The sequence below is a fragment of the Anoplophora glabripennis genome, unplaced genomic scaffold (genome assembly GCF_000390285.2).
Source record: "Anoplophora glabripennis isolate ALB-LARVAE unplaced genomic scaffold, Agla_2.0 scaffold126, whole genome shotgun sequence".
Lineage (NCBI taxonomy): Eukaryota > Metazoa > Arthropoda > Insecta > Coleoptera > Cerambycidae > Anoplophora > Anoplophora glabripennis.
Genome location: NW_019416477.1, coordinates 434,503 through 456,753, shown reverse-complemented (window position 1 = coordinate 456,753; position 22,251 = coordinate 434,503). Strand labels below are relative to the sequence as shown.

Here is a 22,251-nt window from a genome sequence, read left to right as displayed (position 1 = left end):
GTCCCTGGCACTAAGCACGTGGTCGCAAGCCCATCGACTGCACAGATACAAACCCTACGTCGAAGTCTTGAAGACTGAGGTAAGTAGACTTTACCTAGCACGTTGTGGATGTTGAGGTATACTTGAAGACTGAAATAACTTGAAAGCCCGCCCGTTTTTCTTGTTTTTACCGCGCGCTCCGCCTGGCGGTACGTGCTCGCACTACGGTACTTGCGAGCTTACTCGAAGTTCGACTGAATCATGCGTGAGTAAGCCGAGCAACAATTACTGAAATTGCGAGCTTTGTTTTTATTTGCGGCATGGAGCGGTGATATTATCGGAATATTATGCATTCTGCGGCTCTCGGCTACAGTTAGGTTCGGGCTTGACGCCGCGATTGGTATGGAGTCTTAAAAGGCAACTTTCTTCAATTAATTCAAGGCGACATCCATATAGGCTTTGTAAATTCAAATATGGAGATAATTAAAACGTTGGAAAAACACAATTAGCAAATAGGTAAGTCACCACCATCGAAAAAGTTTTCATGAAAGTTTTATGGGCTTTTTAAAGTTTCACAAATAAATTTTTAGAAAAAAAAACACTGAACAGTGCATATGTAACTTCTAGATGCAGTTATGTTTTTTTGTCAATGAAACCCTGTATTTTTCACATTTTCGAAATCTGCAATAGTTTTCTCTAGATAAGACATTTTGGGAATCCATATCCACATTGAATATTTAAATGCACTCTTGTCATGTCAACTAGATTTTTTAAGTGAAACGGAACGGATAGATAAAAAAATTTTTAAATTTTCACAAAAAATATATACTATACAGGCTGTTATAAATTCGCTTCTCACTACAGCGATCTCGGAAACGGTAAGAGATACGAAGTAGCTTAAATGGGGGCAAAGTTGCGTACAGGGGACCAACATTATGCCTCTAAAAAATCAAGGCTAACATGATCGAAATCGAGATCGAAATTTGTTTGAATTTTGAGCACTTGAGAAATCTAGAAATAACTATGAGCACGGGATTAAAACTCTTATAATGTTTTATTGTAACGTGTGATGGTAATAGTTTAAATAACTAGGTGGATTTTACCGGGTCTAACGACATTTAGAGTGTAAGATAATTTAAAAACATAGAAATAAATAAATAAAAAAATTAGATAAATTTGGAACGACTACATTGAAGATGAATTCTTCGAGACAAAACGTCTGAATCTGGTTGGGGTTGAGGTAGTACAGTATTGCGTGACATGAAGGCTTGCAAAAAATGAAATAAAATTTCCAGGTTCGTATTTAAAAAAATGAAGTTGATAATGGCCCTGAAGAGACGAAACCTTATATATAAAAAATGATTATCTCATTCGATAGAGGGCAAAAAGTTGCCATGAGAAAGTGTTCTTTTTTTCAATATCACCTCAAACAAGGTTGAAAGAAAACATAAACGGATTTCCAAAATTTCGTTTTTTTTTCAAATATTTTTTCCAAAATAGCTTCTACAAAATCACAGCAAGCTGTGGATTACCAACTAGACCACCTTAATTGTTTCAATAAGTATATTTAGAAGGCCACTATACATAAAAAATAACTAGAATGTGCGTCCTAAAAGGATTTCTTTCTGTCTAGGCTCTCAGTGGGCCACAGTTTATATTGCTAAAGTCAGAAACTTACAAACAAACATTTTAAAAACACGAACTGTTGCATTAAAAAATATATAACATTTATGAGGCTCCATATTGTTTTTTTTAGGAATTAAAAGGGAATTAATTTCTTTAATAAATATAAAAAAATTTATTTATGTTTGTAAATAGGGTGGTTTTCGAAGTTATTTTGTGAAAAAACAATTTTAATGTTTTATTTATTTTTATTAATTATGTCAAAGAATTTTAAAAATATTGATTCGAAATTTGATGGTTGCATTTTATTTAGAAATATTGACATCACCTACTTGATAATGTATCAATAAAAATTAAAAATACACATACACATACAAATACACATTTTTTCCTTAAGAAAACGGGTTGCTTAAGGTGCGGTTTCGGTAGTGCGTCTGGCGACTGCGACTAGCGACTGCGACTAGCGACTGCGACTAGTCGCAAATTACTGCTGGCAACTGTGAGGCGTTCAAGCTGCGAATGCTGGCGATCGAGTCGCGACGTCGGCGATTCGACTGCCTATGGGACCAGTCTAGCCGCAGTCGCAGTGGAGAAATGGTGCGTTTTTCTGCACATGAAGATGAAATATTAGTAGAACTTCCAAAATATCTCTTTCTTTTTAATTATGAAGTACTCCCCAAACTGTTAGGATTTAATTGACGAAAACATGCCTAAACTTTATTTCATCTTCTTTTAAATGAGCATTAATAAGGAGATTGAAATATCCTTCCCTCTTACGTTGTTTGTATATATTATGGGCGTCACACCTCTTGTGCAATAAGATTTGTTTTAACAACTGTTCTTCATAATCTTCTTCTTCTAATAAAATCAGATATGTAAGATCTTTCTCATTCATTTTCCCTATTTAAAAGAAATAAAGAAATAAATAAAATAATGAGAACCTATTATATTAACCACCGGACGTAGACTAATAAGTGAGTCGCGCTTTTCTAGACGCTCCACTGTAAACACCCACGCCGCGCGACTAGCAGCTGCGCTCAGTCGCAGTCGCAAGCCGCAGTCGCCAGACGCACCACCGAAACCGCACCTTTAGAATGCACATTCTACGAAAAAAAATGAAGAGACCAATTTCATTCAAAATTGATGGCGGATTTCTAAAAAAAATATCAAAACGGGAAAAAGTCAATGGCGTACGCTTTTTTATTAAAAAAAACGTTGTGGTATTCTCTCACGAACGCCACTGGTGCAAGTAGAAATATTCGGATCACCCTAAAAAATGCATATTTATCCCTCCAAACCGTTTTTCAAATTTCGAGTCAATATCTTTAAAACTGAAATAATTAACAAAAATAAATAAAAAATTAAAATTTAAACACTGTGTATTTCGGAAACGAAGCATATTTCGACCTACGTTTATATGAACTTTTTTTCACAAAATAACTTCAGCAACCACCCCCTAAAATATTTCGCACTTATTTACAAACACCCTGTATATTCTTATTTAATAAAATATGTTTCTAAAAATTTCATACTTTTGAACTCAACAATTTTTCGACCGACTATGCTGTGGAAAATATTCAAGATAGTTATAATTTTCCTATAACTTTCGCGAGTACCTAATTCGCAGTCAAATAAAAAAACTAGGTTTAATATATTTTTTTATTAAATAAACATTTTCTGTACTCCATTAAGAACACACACGGACACTTCATTTAGTAATTTGCTAAGGACTGTAAAATTTTCTAACACTTGGTCAACAGTTTCGAACTTATTCGATCATTTTTATACTAAACGTCACATATAAAACTCATTCATCATCTATTGTTTCTTTAGTATAACAATGATTCTAATGAATAACTAAAAACGTGATTTATGCCACATTACATCAAAACAACTTTGCATTTGGACAAACCTTGAACACCAAGCTAAATGCTACTAAATACATTGCACATGTTGCACAGTCCCACAAATGTAATGAAATTAATAGCAATTTTTTCTATAACGTGATATGTGTGGGTACAAGATATTTTCAAGCCCAGAAAATGGAGTTCTATATACTCTATATGTCACTAAACGGTTGCATGATACTCTTAGCACACGATTTTTTTACACAAAAGTTTAAGTACCTTGTGAGTAAATTATTAATGATGTTACCTAGAAATTTCCATATTGCATCAAATTATCTCTTTATTAATACAAGGAACTGTATGTGATATGTTTTACACTTACAAATAGATATGTACTGTTCAAATTATTAGTAAGAAATTTTTAGATTATTGCTAAAAAGTGTTAATTTGCTCACAAGTTCTTGATAGCGATCCATTTTTTAAAATAAGCTTCTCTATTTGCGTATAAAGCATCCTAATAATTCAGACTAAACTTCCTAAAAGATATGTGTACAAATTTACTCAGGTTGCTATAGTAAAAAATGGTACGAAATTGTTAGATTAAAGTTTGGAGTTAGTCGTTGTGAACAACTTTACAGCAAAGTTAACTTCCACAAAGTATTATAGTCGAATAAGATGATTATTTACTTCTATGTTCTGCACACCAAAGCTGAAATGCACGAAATGAGCACCATAATACGTGACAAAGTTATAAATAAATGTGCAAAAAAAAGAGTTTCCTTTAAAAAGATCATTATCAGGAAAATATTCCTAATTTAGGGAATAGGTTCTCTTACCATGCACATACAGGATGTCCGGAAACGAATGGTCCATACTTCAAGAGTTGCTTTCTTGGATAAAAATAATGCGATTTAGATCAAGTTACAATAATTTTGGCCCTCTAAAAAGTTACTGCCCTCCATCACTTTTTAAGAACATCCGAAACATTTTTTTATTAATTATAATATTTGTTGGTAGAAATTCTGAGAAGTTATTTTTTTGAAGTAGGTATACTTCGTTTCAGAGAAAAATAGATTTCAATTTTCTACTTCAGTTGCCAGTCTTGTCAGTTGTGTATTTTGAGTCTAACTTCGTCTTTTTTCTTGAATTTTAGCAACGTCAAATATTTTATACGATTTAAACCGACCCAGTTGGGTGAAACAGCATTTACTGTGTTTAAGAAATTTACTTGCACATAAATGCATTTTCTTAATGTATTTACGACTAAAAAAAAATATGGGAGAAGACGAAAAATAATCTTAATGACCTCTACATTTCAAATAAAAATAAGCATAATTTTGCGTCATTGCAATATCTTATAAAGTGAGGCAGTTGTATTAAAAAAATGAAAAGAGATATATTTGAAGGTCCGCAAGTTTTCAAAGAAGCAAAATTGTATCTAGGTACCCAAGCTACTCTTCAAGTATGACCTATTCGTTTTCCGCGTTTTTCGATTTATGAACTGACACATCAACATTTTTTTAACTATAAAGACATATTCCTACCAGTTATTAGCAGTCCAAAGAAAAATTATTTCTTTCTGTTTCGTATTTTCAAACAAAATGGGGAAGTGAAGAATTTTTTTTATTTTAGATCCATTTATTTATTATAGAATATATAATTTGCGCCCAAAAGGAGTTTGGAATGCCCTATATTATATAAACTGAGTTTGAAGTAAACTAAACCTTACTGAAAGTTGTTCATAGATTATTACGCTTACATTAGCTTACTTTATAGTTCTATACATATATAAGACTCGGTCGTGGATAGACATATTTAAAATTCGCTTTATTATCAATAGTCTAGAAATTAAAGTCTTATACGACTCCATAGTGCTATACAAATAGAAGTGATTTTGTCCTAGGATATATTTATCTAACATTACATTAGTGTCAATCGTATTTGTCTATTGGCTGTGTGCGTATGTTTCCTTACACTCTTAAGCAATCTCCAATAGCAATTTCGTGATAGACTGGAATGATATTGACAACAACATTTAGGTCTGTGTATTATATAATGTCTCTTACCTACACGAATGGCTTCTGTGTACAAAACTTACATCCGTAGTGATTGTTGATAAAAAAATAAATTTGCTTCAATACAACTCCATCTATCTTACTTTTTCGGCAGTTCTGAGCTGTGTGACGTCACAAACAACGCGTCAAAGAGACCTTTTAACGTTCCAAAACATGTATAAACGGCGCAGATTAGTCCTTGCCAAAGAAATTACTCTAAATACTCTCTACGTTAGGCTACATCTTCACATTTATACGTCTAAGGTATCTGGTATTAGATTAGTGATAGAATTATATATTGTCTCTCACACAATGTTTTTAGATGCTAATTTTTTAGTTTCAATTAAGTGATTTGACGTGATTAGAACGAAGCTTACATTTTCCACCGAAAAATAACCTTTAATTAATAATAGTGATCTTACATAAAATTAACTCATGTAAGCTTGATTCCAGTGAGACATCTAGAAGAAAATCTATTAGTAACATATGTTGTTCCAAATTGAATGAACCAGAGAAATGTAATGTGAGGGATTGAAACAATTACTATTTTTAGTTACAGTTCGATCTCTTGGTCCATTAAATTGCACATCCTATATCCGTGACAATTCATGTTACGGCGGCAAGGAATTACTACCACTAAATTTTTGCGGGTAGATTTGTAAATTTTAAACCACTTTATAAGAGTTGCCCTTGTAAAAGATGCACATCCGCACTTAAAGGAAGATACTTTATATTCCACTGTTAGAATTATCTAAATTATAGTCCTTACATCTAACCGACCGCACGTAGAAATCGTGTGGATTGTCGGCATCGTAGGAAACTGCGCTGTTGGCCGAACGATGGGTTCTGCGCTCGACTCACCCTGCAGGCTACGACCCTGTCGCCCCTGAAAAGAACAGAAACAGTGTTTAGGCACGGAACACAATGCAATTTATATTTATAACAGTGCTGAAAACTTATTAAACACAATGGTTGAATACATCTATGGGATGTTCTCAGGCTGTGGTATTTTTCAACATGAAGTAAGATATTAATAACTAATAATTTTATCAAATGTAAGTATTGCCTTATTTATTTACTTATTTTCAATGTGCTTAATGCCCAGTTACATGATAAGTAGTTAATGCATAAAATTAAAATATATAGGGTCTTGTTGCCGGTAGGTCTTTGTTTCCGAGTAATTAAAATTCAAAGTTTCTGCATGTGAACATTGTGAACAATCTTAGTCAATGATGAGAAAAAGTGCATCATGAGTGAAGTGACAGAACAAAATTATTTTCTAGGTTATTAAACCTCAAAGTTGCTATGTTGGTTTGGTTGGTTTGTTAAACTTGCAGTTTTCTAAGGAAGAATACGAAGTTATTATTTTTGTGTGACAGCAACGCATTCTAAGGAGCTTATGGAGTATCCTTCGAAGGAAAGAGCGAATGATCTACTGAGCTTGAACAGAATCCGGCTCAGGAGAGTGACAGGACTCATAACGGGACACTGTCACTTTAGGAAACATCTACATAGGCTAAAGCTTGTAGACAGTCCGGTCTGCCGAGGATGTGAATCGGCGGATGAAACTTCTCTGCATATCCTGGGCGAATGCCCGGGATTTGCACGTAGCAGAATGGCGCTCCTTGGGCGACCCTATTTGGAACCCAAGGAACTGAGAGAAGTGTCAGCAAGGAAGCTTTTGGACTTTGTAAAAAGGATAAATCTACTTGCTGAATAGGACTAGTAGTGGGACGCACAATAGGCCTAATTAGGCCGCAGTGCTATGGGACTTATTAGGACCAACCACTAGATGAAGATGAAGATGAAGATGAACGCATTGTGGAGAATACAAGAAATTCCTTAACAATTCCTTTCTGTGGTGTGTTTTCAGATGCTTTTCAGAGGCTGCAAGAGTTTAGAATTGGTAATCATGATGTTGAAGATGAAGAAGTAATAGATCGTGTGCTTGAAAATCCAGGAACCATACCAGGCAGATTGCTGCCCCTGTGAAAATATAATATAGTTTTGTTTAGAGAATATTAAACAGAGAAGTTTTACATCCATTTCATAAACAAAATGTAGAAAATATTCAACCAGGAGGTAACACTTCACGGCTCGCATTTTGTCAAAGGCTGCCTCAACAGCATGAACAAAATGAAAATTTGGGATGATATAAATAACAGCCATAATGAACAAGTATGGTCATTAAAAAATCCTCTTTTATAAGAAGATTTCCACGAAGGTTTTGAATACAGCGTGATAAAATTTTAAACAAAATTCATAACTTGTATACTGAGTTATCTTTAAAAAAACGCCGAGACAAGTCAATTTTATTCTCGGGAGAGGCATCTTTTAAGATGATTCAGTTGTATACAGGGTGACCCATAAAAGTTGAACAGCCAATAAATTTGTTTTTCTTTTATGGAACACCCTGTGCTTCCGCATGGGTTCGTAGCTTATCACCATATCCAACCATCATCCTATCCTTTCACATTCAATTAAATGCGGCATTCCTTATAAGCTCCAAAAAGTTCAATGATAAATTTGCAAAATTTATTAAGGTTATAATAACATACTAATTTGTGAAAATTTCACGCTACAATAGTGGTGTTTTTGTTTCTAAGCAACGACCAAAAACCAAAATTTAATAATTTTTATCAGTGACATGAGTGCCAACAAAAAGAATCCTAATTTTTATTGCTAAACATTTTTCGTTTTTTTTTTCGTTAATTATTTGCATTTGTTTCGTTTCCAAGTGCAATTTCTTTGATGAAAAATGACATTAAACAATTTTTTGAAATAAATGTCATTTTCTCGCAATATCTCGCTTGTTATTTGAGATAGACTCTTCAAATCTTACATCACTGTATTCGTAAGAGAAAGCTTTATCGGAATATGAAAAAATATACAGAGTGTTCTATATGAAAAAAACAAATTTATTGGCCGTTCAGCTTTTCTGGGTCACCCTGTATACAATTAAATCATCTTAAATGATGCCCGTGCCGAGAACAAAATCGACTTGTCTCAGCTTTTTTTAAAAATCACAGTATAAAAGTTATGAATTTTGTTCCAAACTTAGGCTGTAGGTATATTAATGTAGGGCGAAGTCTTTAATGGAAAACTACTTCCGATTGATGTCATTCAAAGTGTACTTAATTTTTTTTGGAAACGATATTACAAAATTCCTGAAAAATTTTCCACTTGATTTATCTTACAATCGTATGCGGTATCAGCATAATGGGTCACCTCCACATATTGGATGTGATGTTATTTACTGGGAAATAGATTGGTAGCATGCTATAGACTGCCTGATCACCTGACTTCCTGGGTTATTTTGTATGGAGGCATTTAAAATAATTGATTTATATACAACGGAAATTGATAAGAATAATGAATGCAGTCGAATACATTAAAAATAGCCAAAACATCAAATCAGCATGTTGTGCGCATCTAAGCTTGCGAATATAGTTATAACAATCTTTAAGTTCAAAATTAATAAATGTGAGTTTTCCATTGTAACATATTTTAGAAATAGGAAAGGGTCCAATTTCTCACAATCCTTTTATTTTTAAAAAGTCTACCGGGTTCGAGGTCAAACTTTACACCTCATTTTCAGGTCTTACAAGGCTACAATATAATACAATTTTTCTAAAAATATGTCAGATTATGTTTAATTTTAATTTTATAGAAGTCAAATTATGTTTTATTTTATTAACCTATTTAATTATTATTAATTTTTACAAATATAGACTATTTGATTTTTTGAATTATTTCTTAAGTTCTACCTTTCTTAAAAACTGTTAAATTTAAGAATTTTTCTAAAAATATGTCAGATTATGTTTAATTTTAATTTTATAGAAGTCAAATTGTGTTTTATTTTATTAACCTATTTAATTATTATTAATTTTTACAGATATAGACTATTTGATTTTTTGAATTATTTCTTAAGTTCTACCTTTCTTAAAAACTGTTAAATTTAAGAATTGTGAGAAACTGGACCCTTTCTTATTTCTAAAATAAAAATGGAAAACTCACATTTATCAATTTTGAAAATTATTGAAAAATAATTCGGAAACTTTTTTAGTATTTAAATCAATCTGCATGAAATAATTGAGTCACTATTATAATCTATGTTTAATTTCTACAGTCAATGTTATAGGTCACATTACTGACATTTTTTTTTAATCGGACGGCTATCTATTTATACTATAAAATATACAGCGCCCTATTAAAAAAAATTATCTGTAAAACATGGCTTAAGAAAATTGAAAATATTGCACAAGGGTAACAATTTCTATTTACTAATTGACCTGTTTCAGCAATTTTTTTAAATTTCAACTGAACAAAATACGAATTTTGTATAGTAAAACAAAGTGCTCGCTCTCATTACCTTTCTTCTTCATTTCCATTCTTTATTAATATACAGAGTGTCCCAAAGAGACCCGAACCTCTCCGATAGTTTGACAGGATTGTGTCATAAAAAAGTTGCAGATAAAAACTGTAGCATATCAAAAACCATATCACTAAATATCTCCATTAGCGCGTATTTCAAAAAGTTCGGTTATTTTTTTAACAGACCTCGTACATATTAAAATAAAAGTACGTATTAATTTTTGTTTCAACAAATCACCTTTGCTTGCGAAGCACTACGTTTTCGGAGACATAATTAAGTTAGCAATATCTGTTATGGAATAATTTGATTAAACCGAAGTGAATAAACGTACTGGATTATCGACACACACATACGTCGCGGTTGTGGGTTGATTCCACCTTTACCTGGATTGCCTAACAAGGTCTTGGTTAAAATATGAAATTACGACCTACGGCATAACTGACACACATAAAAACATTCGACTATACTAAGTGTCGCGCACGCCTTCAATGGCGCCTTTTTAAGATTGCGAGATTTTAATAGCTGCTTCGGGATTTTTGGTATATTGATGTTGTTTTGGTCCATACAGTTTTTTTTGTAAGTAAAATAGCAATATGAACTCGGGAAAACGACGGCTACATACGCCTTAAAAGCTTTAGGATTTACGAACGAAAACTAGACTAGATTTTCATAAAAGAAAGTGGTCTGTGATTAATGTCGGCCAACCCAACTTAGCCGGGAATAAGGAATCGATTTTAGATTTGTTATTATTACGAGTATATTGGAGAGCAATACGTCATGATTTATAAATAGTTAATTCAGCGCTGGATATTGCATTGTAATCAGGACAGTAAGCAAATGCAAGCGTTAGTATTTCAAAAACCGCTGTTATGCTAAAAATTAATGTTTTATTGTTCCTTTAAAACATTTTTGTTAGAGCATATTCGAAACAATTTGCAATTTCTTTTCCGTAAAAATTCCATTGTGCATTAAGTNAGAGCGTTTTTTTGAAAATTTTATATCTTTTGAACAAGTAATCAAAAAAATCTGAAAATTTACCAGAAAGGTTTTTTTGAGGGGTACTAAAAAATATAAAAAAATTAAGGAAATCGAAAATTAAAATTTTTCGAACCGTCCGATTTGGCGTGGAACGCCCCATATATATATATAGTGTTTTTGTTTTAGTGGTTGTATTCGCTACTTAGCTTATAAGCAAATTTATTGTCTGGATGCTTGCGATAATTTTTTCTCTGCTATGTCTTTTGCTTACTTGTAATTTCCGAGGAAGGGTTTCCTTTAACAACTATAAGAATTTCGAATGGTTTTAAAGCTATCATGGAACCGTGCGAAATAAAGTTACTATACGACAATTTAATCTAGAGGCAAAAGCTAAAATCAGGTTTCAGTCCTAAAATCGTGCGCTACTACACTATTGTCGTGCCGTTTATCTGAGTTTTTACTTAAGGAACTCTGTCGCTACTGAAATAGAATAGTGTCCATTTCCATGTCCTATCTACGTTTTATATTAAACCTGTAATTGTGTATAGAATGTCTCAAAGTTTTCATTTTTATGGAAGTAGTAAAGAAAAATATGAAAAAATTTGCAGAATTAAAATATATAGGGTGTCTCTTTATTCCACTGTTATAATTTAGTAGTTTTAAAAACACGTTTTACATTTTTACACCCAATCCAAGAAAGACAAAGGTACCTTTTCTATATTATTTACCCTGCTGTCTCAGACAATGTTACTACTTTTAATGTGATATAGAGGTAGTGCTCAAAAAATCATGACGATACCCCTGAATCTCCGCCCTCTCATTTATCATTGCCCTTATTCAAATTCAAATTAATTTGGTCAACTCGTTCGGAAGATGTATTCAAAAACAAATTGTTACTGCTGTAAACACTTTAACACCCTGTATATATCTTGAAAACAAAGCATCTCCGAGCATATGTTCATATGAACAAGCTAAAGATATCATAATCTTGAACTAAATAAATTAATTTTGAGGAAAATTACACCAAATGAATATATTTTTAATTTAAGAAAACTATTTTTTTTCTGGTTTCTAGATATTAGCTTCACTCTTTCATATAAAGTTTGCATTTCTCAGCATACAAAAAAATCGACAATTTTTATAAAACTGGCTCAGAAACAAGTGAGTGAGCAGCCCATTTTTTCGTAACCATGTTTAAATTTAATTTATCAATAGACATCGGAAACTTTGTGTTGACAAAAATAAACAGTAGTAATCTATATTATATTAGTAAGCGACAATACACTTTGTAGCAGCAGACACAGGCTAAGTCTGTGGTCAAGTCGTGTGCCGCTCTATGCTCACAATGCACGATGCTAATGACTGCCACACAAAACACGTGCCATACACTTGACCAAATATAGCGTCAAACTCATTCACACACGCACAAACGACAATGAAATGCACCGCTAACGTCTCTCAGCAAAAACACCGGGATTATTCACTGGCACGCTAGACCTACAGGGCAGGCATTAGGGTGCCGTATCGAATGAATTAATCGATGTGAAGCTTCAAATCAGAGGCCGACATGTACATATTATTGTTCAATGACGCGGATAGTGGGATTACTAAAATGTGAAGTAGTTGATTCTTCGCCACCCTTAGTAAAAATCTATTAAAAACTTCGACTATTTTAGATATGCGCCTGCGACCTCGGCAAATGGTGAAAGGAAATTTTTGTTTTTCAAATGGGTATTTACCTACCGATCGTCAGAGACGATTAACCGCGGAACACTACCGTTAATTCACAGCCACACACACAAAAAAAAAGTTGGGTATACTTTTTATGTGACATATATTTTTCGTAGTAATTTGGCCTCCAGAACACGAATCTGGGGTCAGAATTGGCCCATCACGTCACAACGTTTCCTAACCTCAAGAAACTTGTGAAAAATAGTGAAAATTGATGAAAATTTACTGGGAAAATTTGGAAAAAAATTTATTTCCACATCAAATAGTACATTTTTATGTAAAAGACTCTGCTGAATTCAAATCCACTGTCAGAATTGAGCTAGAACGTGTGGTTTTTTTTCTAACCTCAAAAAACCGAGCAGGAATCGCTATTTTCAAATTCTGAGCGGATTTTGACCAGATTTTGTATAAAGGGGTTTTTTGGGTCGCTGATTACGAATATGAATTCACATTGTAAAAATTCAAGATGGCTGATCCAATATGGCGGGTGTACTTTTTTGAAATCCACCGATTTCAGTAAAATTTGGCATCATAAGGATTGCTGGTTGATCTCACCTTCATTAATCACACATCTGGAGCCAGATTTTCATAAATCAAGGTAAAATTTGTAGGCAGAGTCATAATTTTAGGCCGAGTAGGCGGCATTTTTTCGGCAAAGTCACATTTTTAGATTGAAGGCATAAGCAGATGCAGTGATGTGCTGTGTGGCAGTAATGTGTCCTTTTCCTTGAACTTTAAAATTATTAAGAAATAAAAGCATCTAAATGCCATAGGAAAACTGCATAGTAGTTAAAAAAATCTGATTGGAAAACCATAAGCCCATGCACGACTAAATAAATGAAAGAATAAAGTAGAAACTTTTTTGTCTTGTCCCATGGAAACAAGCACATCACACTACACATCATTACATGTGTAGAGTCCTTAAGTCATTTTTTTAAGCGAAGTCACATTTTTAGACGGAGTGGAATCTTTTACCTTGATTTATGAAAATCTGGCTCCAGATGTGTGATTAATGAAGGTGAGATCAACCAGCAATCCTTATGATGCCAAATTTTACTGAAATCGGTGGATTTCAAAAAAGTACACCCGCCATATTGGATCAGCCATCTTGAATTTTTACAATGTGAATTCATATTCGTAATCAGCGACCCAAAAAACCCCTTTATACAAAATCTGGTCAAAATCCGCTCAGAATTTGAAAATAGCGATTCCTGCTCGGTTTTTTGAGGTTAGAAAAAAAACCACACGTTCTAGCTCAATTCTGACAGTGGATTTGAATTCAGCAGAGTCTTTTACATAAAAATGTACTATTTGATGTGGAAATAAATTTTTTTCCAAATTTTCCCAGTAAATTTTCATCAATTTTCACTATTTTTGAGGTTAGGAAAAAATTGTGACGTGATGGGCCAATTCTAATCCCAGATTCGTTTTCAGGAGGCCAAATTACTACGAAAAATATATGTCGCATAAAAAGTATACCCAACTTTTTTTTTGTGTGTGGCTGTGATTTTCTAGAATCGCTTTCCTTAGTAAGAAATAATTTTGTTAACTTTTGCTGGTACTTATTATTACGTAATATACATACAGTCCGTAGATATTTGTTGAGATATAATGCCAAGAAGACCCCTGCGTCACTTTCTTGAAATTAACTACCTTCGACATCCGAAGTAAAAAGTCATTGGCGGGCGGCGTGGCGTTCACCGTAGAAGCTTACAGTGTATACTAAGTTTTACAGTTACGAAAATGTATTTCTTTGTAAGTGTTTCGTTCTGTGAATTTTCAGTGTATTTTTTTATTAAAATAAATCAATGGAGGGGAAAAATATAAGAAAGAAATTTAACTCCCAGTCGCAGATTATAGTGTTTATATTTAATGTTCTGAAAATAACGCGGAAAGTTTATATGTATTATGGTAAGTTCCATGTTGAATAAAATGACATAAAAGAGAACCCAGCTTACAACCAAACCGTTACCACATTTCCGATATGTATTTATCAATATCAAAAACTTGTACCAAATTTGGTACTGATACTTAAACTATATTAGAAGATATTATTTAAAAAAAGTATTGCCAACCAGTGTCTGTTATATACAGGGTGAGTCAAAATTCACTCCCCAGCGGCCAGATATATATTCTAAAATAAAAAATAAAACAAGAACATGGCAACAGGAAGAACGGTTACTGCAGGAAGTTGAGAATAATCCTACCATCAGTACACGCATATTATCAAGAAACAGGCATCATGTCCAATCCAATGTCCATAGATGTCTTCAAAGGTACAGCTTGTATCCGTATCATGTAGAGCTAATTCAAACGCTGCATCCCGGAGAAGACCAATGCAATGCAATCCAGATCTTTTCTATAATGTTTTATTTACCGATGAAGCTCATTTCAACCGACAAAGAGTTTTCAATCACCACAACCTTCATTATTGGCATTATGAGAATCCTCATGAAAAACGTCAGCGGAATCAGCAAAGACGTTGNACAGAACTTATTTCTCCCCTTTACATCTTAGTCATAGAAGGTGTATGTAAAATATTATAAGCTACTTTCGAGTAACCCTATATAAATAAATTCAATAGTGTTGCGATTACAGTATAGACAAACAGTTTTTACATTTATAAATTTTGCTGAAGACACTGGGAATTATTTTCTCTTTTTTGACCAAATGTCCTTGATAAAATTAGGTTGATTTAATGATCTATAGGGATTCCCCCTACCCTTTTGATCAACACATAACATTTTTATACGTACGCTTATAGATTTATAATTTACAGCGTGTTATACAAAATTCGGCATTTTTGTCTGTTGTGAAATTTTGATGTTATTTTTTTTTTCTTTTTTTGGAGAGAATAATATTCTCCTTATGACTCGTTTTTTACAATTTACGTACAATACATTACTTTTTTTATGTAGAAAATATGCCCATACTTTCAATATTTTGAATATAAACAATACATTTTCGTCCTTGAGAACGCTAAAATACATGATATTCGAGAATTTCTTTTATGTAGGTCATGGTTTCTATATGAAAATAAAATAAAGCTTGTATGAACTACTTCTCAAAATATTTTCAAAAGGTACGACTCACAGATATAATTTAAACAGTTGTAGTATTCTTTTGTACTNAAATTACAAAATTGGATAACGATTTAAATACATATGCCAAAGCATAGAAAGAGCAAATAAATTTTGTAAACAAGTAATAAAAGCTTGTTTGCAATTTCCTGGAATTAATTAATTTTAAAATAAATAAAAAAATATTTTATTGTACTTTTTTCAAATAAACCTTTGAAAGAGGAGATATAATAATATTCACATACGAATTATGTGATCAAAATCTCGAGAAAACATAAACTGTTATTCTTTTTTCTCAGAAATTTGTAGCTATAGTAAGTGAAAGAGAAACAAAATAGAAATATTCAAATATCCATTTTAATTAGATACCTGGAGCCATGAGAATTGCAAATGCAGTAGAGTTCCATTAAAATAAACATTAATATTTATCAGCTGGATCGCATCTCGCGCATTTCTACCCAAATGGCAATATTTTAAGTGACCATTTTCCAGTAGCTCTTGTATTAAATTTAACTAAAGGTTTCTGCTGCTGTAACCTGCTGAATTTTTAAACTTTTCAGCATACTAATGCCGATACTTCTCGCTAAAGCCGCAACCGACTTTATTTTCAGGAAAAGTCAAGTCGTTGTGGTGTGTTTGTGAATTTACGTCGTACCAGTAGCGTACACAGGATTTTATTAGGGGAGACTTTTAAGCCCTCAGTACTTAATATAATATTACCTTCTCTTTTGTAAAGATAGATAATCCCCACTTTGTGCACACCAGCGACTTACAAATCTTACTGAAGTTATTGGTTCGTTCTCTACAGAGAAGCTGCGGCTAGTTGACCAACCCATAGCAGTACTGATCCGATGAATTTCAACAGCACTTAACAGTAGATAACTTAAATTATAATAAGTTTTTGAAGAAACACTTTTATTGTTTAATTACAACTAACAACGTGAAGTTTGAATCTATAGTCGTCCTCCTGAGCGGCTGGTTGGGTTTTTATATAATTTATTGTCAACTAGCAACTCAGCAGGCGATTTTCTATTGTCAGCATAATAATAAAAGACACTTATAAGTAAATAGTTGTTATAAAATAATATACAGATAGTGTGAAAATATATATACACTGTGTTTGGATAACACTGATGTCATTATCAATACGCCATTAAATATGAAATGCATAAATGTCCCTCTTCATTCAGTTTTAATGAACGGAAGTGTTTAAATAATAAAGGGTGTACCAAAAGAACGCAGGATTTCATATGAGGAAAAAATATTTTATTAATTAAATAGTTGGCAAAGTTTTTACATGTTTTTAAAGAATGTTTGTTCAAATTTGGGAACTAATAATTTCACAGTTGTTTCATTTGGGTCGTTCCTTCTACCCTAAATTCCACGTAATTTGCGCACAGTCTCAGCTACACATTCTCCGTACTTGTAATGAATTTGGGACACCCTTTACCTTATCGTACTATAGATGAAAGTATTATAAATTCTAGATTATAATAAATAATTATTTTAGGCATTGCTTAATTTTAATATCGATATCAGAGTGAGCCAAGAGATCCGCCTCCACAGAGTCTAGCCCGAGGACAACAAGAGCAAGTCAAAGCGGCAACTCAACAAAAGCTCCGGCATAACAACCTGAAAAACCTTGAAAACCATTTCTTCAATATTGTCGTTTATGATTTTTTGTTTCAAAATATCTGATAACTAGTTTAATTTAAATTATTTTCACTTGTATAATAGTTACACGGTGAAACAAATTAATTTGAAGTCTCTTATAACGTTACTGACTTTTGAATTGTAAACATTAATCAAAAAGTTTAGTTTTTAATCATAATCCATGATAAAAAATTATTAAAAATTTGTTTTTGGTCCAAAAAATATTTTATTTTTTTTTAACTTCTAAACTGTTAATAATTGGATAGAGATTTATATAGCAGATTTTTTCACACTTGCCGCGAATCGCCTTATGTCATCAGTCAGCACACATATAAGGTCCTATCTTAGGTCAGAGATCCACCACTCAAATTTTCCTGTAGGTCTTCCACTAAAGTCTGAAATTTAATGTATTAAGTATATACTTGATTTTCATTTCGTTAAGTGAGACCTTCCCTTTTTGGGGATTTGTTACGCCACTGCGCACAGATACTATGCAGCGTTAATCATCATATCTTAAAATACGCAGGCAGGTACATTTTGACACTTCTGGTTCCATAGGAAGTATAAAACGAAGTAGGATGCAAAGCAAACGGAACAACTAGTATATTTTTATACACAATCTACAGTCAGGAAACTTTAACATCCGCTACGACCCCGCGCTGTGGTATGTAAATACTTAAAAATATGTTTTATATCTTAAGAGACTGATGTCAAAGCAGTCGGTTCTAAATATACGATCTTTTTTTACGTTTTATTATGCCTACTTAATTAACGAAGTGATATTTATTGTAAGACCTTTAAATAAATTTAATCTAGAGGCTTCACTTTCAAATATGACAAAATATGTGATAGTTTCCTTTAAATGAATCTTATTTTTTCATATAAATTTTGAAAATAACTCAACTAATTAATTTTATTGCAAAAGGAGTTTAATAATAAGTAAGTATTATATAAACTATTATATATAAACTATTTATTTATCTAATAGAAGAATGAACAAATATGAAAATGTAGTCCTTAATCTGAACAAACCACTGTTGTACAGTACAAAAATAATGCACGAGCCAGTGTTTTCAATTTTATTTTGGGATAGTGCTACATTGGATCTCGTTAATTTTTGCTTTTGCATTGCAAATTTTTTTGTTAAAATCCGCTGTATTGTGCTTTTTGAAATGTTTAATTGTAGTGATTAATGGTGAACGAGGTTACGAGAATTTCCTCACACCATAGCAATATTTTCGGCTGAACGGCCGATACAAGGCTGACCTGTTTTTTTATTGTCTGCAACCGAACCCGTTTGTTCAAATTTGGCAACTGATCTTTTCACAGTTGTTTCATTCGTAGCATTCCTTCTACCGAAAATTCCACGTGATTTGCGCACAGTCTCAGCTACACACTCTTCGTACTTGTAATAAATTTTCACAATCTTCACTCACTCATCCGTCATATAGCGTTCTATCGCAACGTGTTTACTACAACATGTGATCAACATGGCGCACAATTCAAATCCTGCGTTACTTTTGGGGCACCCTATATATTTTGCAACAAGAGATTCAATGTTTTTCGTTAGTGAACAAACGAAAAAAATACTTCATCTCGAAATAGAAATGTTATTTTTTCAACTCATATAAAATTTTATATTAAAAATTCAACGTAAAATATAATGCAGCTAATTGTTAATTATTTTTTTAGTTCTTTATGTGTAATATCACGTATTCTATGCCGTTATCATATAGAAGATAGCATTTGTTAATTACAATGTTCACTTCATTTTATTATTTATTTTTTTGTATGTGTGTACATCTGTTCTATTGCAATTAAGTTAAATGATAAGAACGTTCATAAACAAAAAAAAATAAGGGAGAGAAAATGTGTCGACTATGCTGTGAGAAAATCCTTACTTTCGCATTTAACCAGTGTCAGGTATTTTGTCATTTACAAAAGAAAATATTAATCTAACCCTTTCATCGAACGGATTAAGAGTTGTTTTTACAATTTTTGTCTAATCAATTATTTCACACTGTAGACATAAAAAACGCACTACATCTCTTTTCTTTAAGATAGTTTCTAATCAGTATTTTTTTAATAATTAAATATAGTGATACGTACTTTTAATTTGTTTGCATTTTCACTGTAATTTTTTTATTAAACCTACAGAAAATCATAAAAGCTTTAAGCGATTTTGTTGGCGGTAGGGTTAATTTTATTAAAATTTATTTAATTTAGTGCAAACGACAGTATGTATATCCAAAATAGACTGAGAATGAATTAAAATTGTGCTATAAATAACTAATTTCAGACAATAATTTAAAAATTTCTGAACAAAAACTTCGAACATTTAAATGAGCTGGAATTATTTAAAAAAACTTCACTTCGACGATGTCATGGCTTCTACATGGGTCGCCTTGTATATAACTGTTTTCCTTGAAATGATAAACTGTCTCCAACGAATTTATACGTAACTTTAGAGACTAACTGTATATTTCAAGACCTACATGTAAATCTCAATATAAAAATTTATTAGAATATGCCCTTCAGTGGCAATGATTTACCCAAAATAGATTTTAGGTGCAGATCTAATATTCCACACGATCATGTTGGCTAATAGGCAACACTTTATACATATGTAAGAATTTTGGTCTGCTCAGTTAGTAAGTGATAGTGTTCTGATAAAATGTTTCCTTTTCTTTTTCAGACTTACGATAATAAAATTAATTTGGCCATACAGAAAAACGCGATTATTATTTCGAATCAAGGACATATATTTAAAAATCATATCTTGAATTTATAAACTCGTTCTTAGGTAAAAATTTATTTATCCAAGTGAAATTATTTTATTTAAATCAAAATTGTGATATGCTTGTACATATCCCAATAAATGATTTGCTTGCGAATATACAAGTAAGTCGTAATTTTGATTGAAGAACTTAAAAAAACTAATTTTTTAGTTCCTATATATTTGAGCACCGAATAAATGTATTCTCATAATTTTTTCTGGATATCTATTGTATATTACCGTTTAAGACATAAGTAAGTTTTTTCAGTATATTTTTGTATACTAAAGTTTAGAAATAGGAGATACTCGTAGACGTCAACAGTTTCTGAAGTACAACACGTATTGAAAATTTCGTCTTTTTTTTGTTAATACATACATACATACATATATACATATACAGCCATTACTGTACAAGGTAATGCAAACTTGACCTACAATGTTTAACAACGCATCCTACGACTACAAATAACAGATAAAATCTATGTAGAACAGGCAAAGAAATTTTACATAAATGAGTGTGTTATTTTTTCCAGATATCTCCGAAACCGTTCAATATAAAACAAAACAATTAGAAATTGAAGATTTCTGTTAAGTTTTGAACCTAAGAGTAAAATATATCTAAATTTAATCAGGGGCGCCCCAAACTGAGGAAGTTGTGGGTAAACTTTTTTATATATGGATTTTTCAACTATTTGATAAAACATTTTTATACGTTATCAAGCAATTGTAACTAATTTTCAAAGCACAGTTTTCAACATCTCAGTTTTATCGAGTTGTAGCCTTCACAGAAGATATTTCTCCCCTTTACATCTTAGTCATAGAAGGTGTATGTAAAATATTATAAGCTACTTTCGAGTAACCCTATATAAATAAATTCAATAGTGTTGCGATTACAGTATAGACAAACAGTTTTTACATTTATAAATTTTGCTGAAGACACTGGGAATTATTTTCTCTTTTTTGACCAAATGTCCTTGATAAAATTAGGTTGATTTAATGATCTATAGGGATTCCCCCTACCCTTTTGATCAACACATAACATTTTTATACGTACGCTTATAGATTTATAATTTACAGCGTGTTATACAAAATTCGGCATTTTTGTCTGTTGTGAAATTTTGATGTTATTTTTTTTTTCTTTTTTTGGAGAGAATAATATTCTCCTTATGACTCGTTTTTTACAATTTACGTACAATACATTACTTTTTTTATGTAGAAAATATGCCTATATTTTCAATATTTTGAATATAAACGATACATTTTCGTCCATGAAAGCGCTAAAATACATGATATTCGAGAATTTCTTTTATGTAGGTCATGGTTTCTATATGAAAATAAAATATAGCTTGTATGAACTACTTCTCAAAATATTTTCAAAAGGTACGACTCACAGATATAATTTAAACAGTTGTAGTATTCTTTTGTACTCGTAGCATTCTTAATTTTATATACCTATATGGTATATGGTATTGTATACGTCGATAGTAAGACTCAGGATTCTTTACGGCGCGGTGGTATGGTGGCAGAAAACACAACAGACCACAGCGAAGGAAAAACTGAATAGAATTCAGAGATTGGCCTGTTTAGGTATAACGGGGGCGATGGCATCGACCCCGACAGCTGCACTAGAAGTCATGCTAAATCTGCCACCGCTGCATATAGTGGTGGAGAGAGAAGCGCGGCTAGCAGCATATCGACTCAGGAATAATAATGACTGGAGGGGTGGTTCCCACTCCAGGATCAAAGATACATCTATGTCGGAACCAATTCTTGGGATGGTATCCGACAAGATGGTTCCAAAGTTTCACTTCCACAAGCCATTTGAGACTCGAATAGAGGATCAAAGCGAGTGGGAGGAAAGGTTTAATACCCTGGAAAGGTGGAGCCTAGTATGGTTTACAGATGGCTCCAAAATGACCAGAGGGACGGGTGCAGGAATATATGGACTCAGACCCAGATGGAGTGCAAGCTACAGTCTGGGGGAGTTCCCTACTGTATTCCAAGCAGAAATCTTCGCAATAATGGCGTGTCTGGCAGAGAATGTACGTAGAGGTTATAGACGTAAACTCATATATATATTCTCTGATAGTCAAGCTGCAATTAAAGCTTTAGCCGCACACAAGGTAAGTTCAAAACTGGTGTGGGACTGTTTACA

The 22,251-nt window shown here is 32.5% G+C and overlaps 1 protein-coding gene across 1 annotated transcript in view; it reads right to left on the bottom strand.

Moving 5' to 3' along the window:
* Positions 1-3,254: 3,254 nt before the first annotated feature.
* Positions 3,255-22,251, bottom strand: part of LOC111691584 — a 270,222-nt gene continuing 251,225 nt past the window's right edge. The window contains exon 7 of the mRNA XM_023454655.1: positions 3,255-6,389. The gene's annotated coding sequence lies outside the window, so the exon portion shown is untranslated. The remainder of the gene's footprint in view (positions 6,390-22,251) is intronic.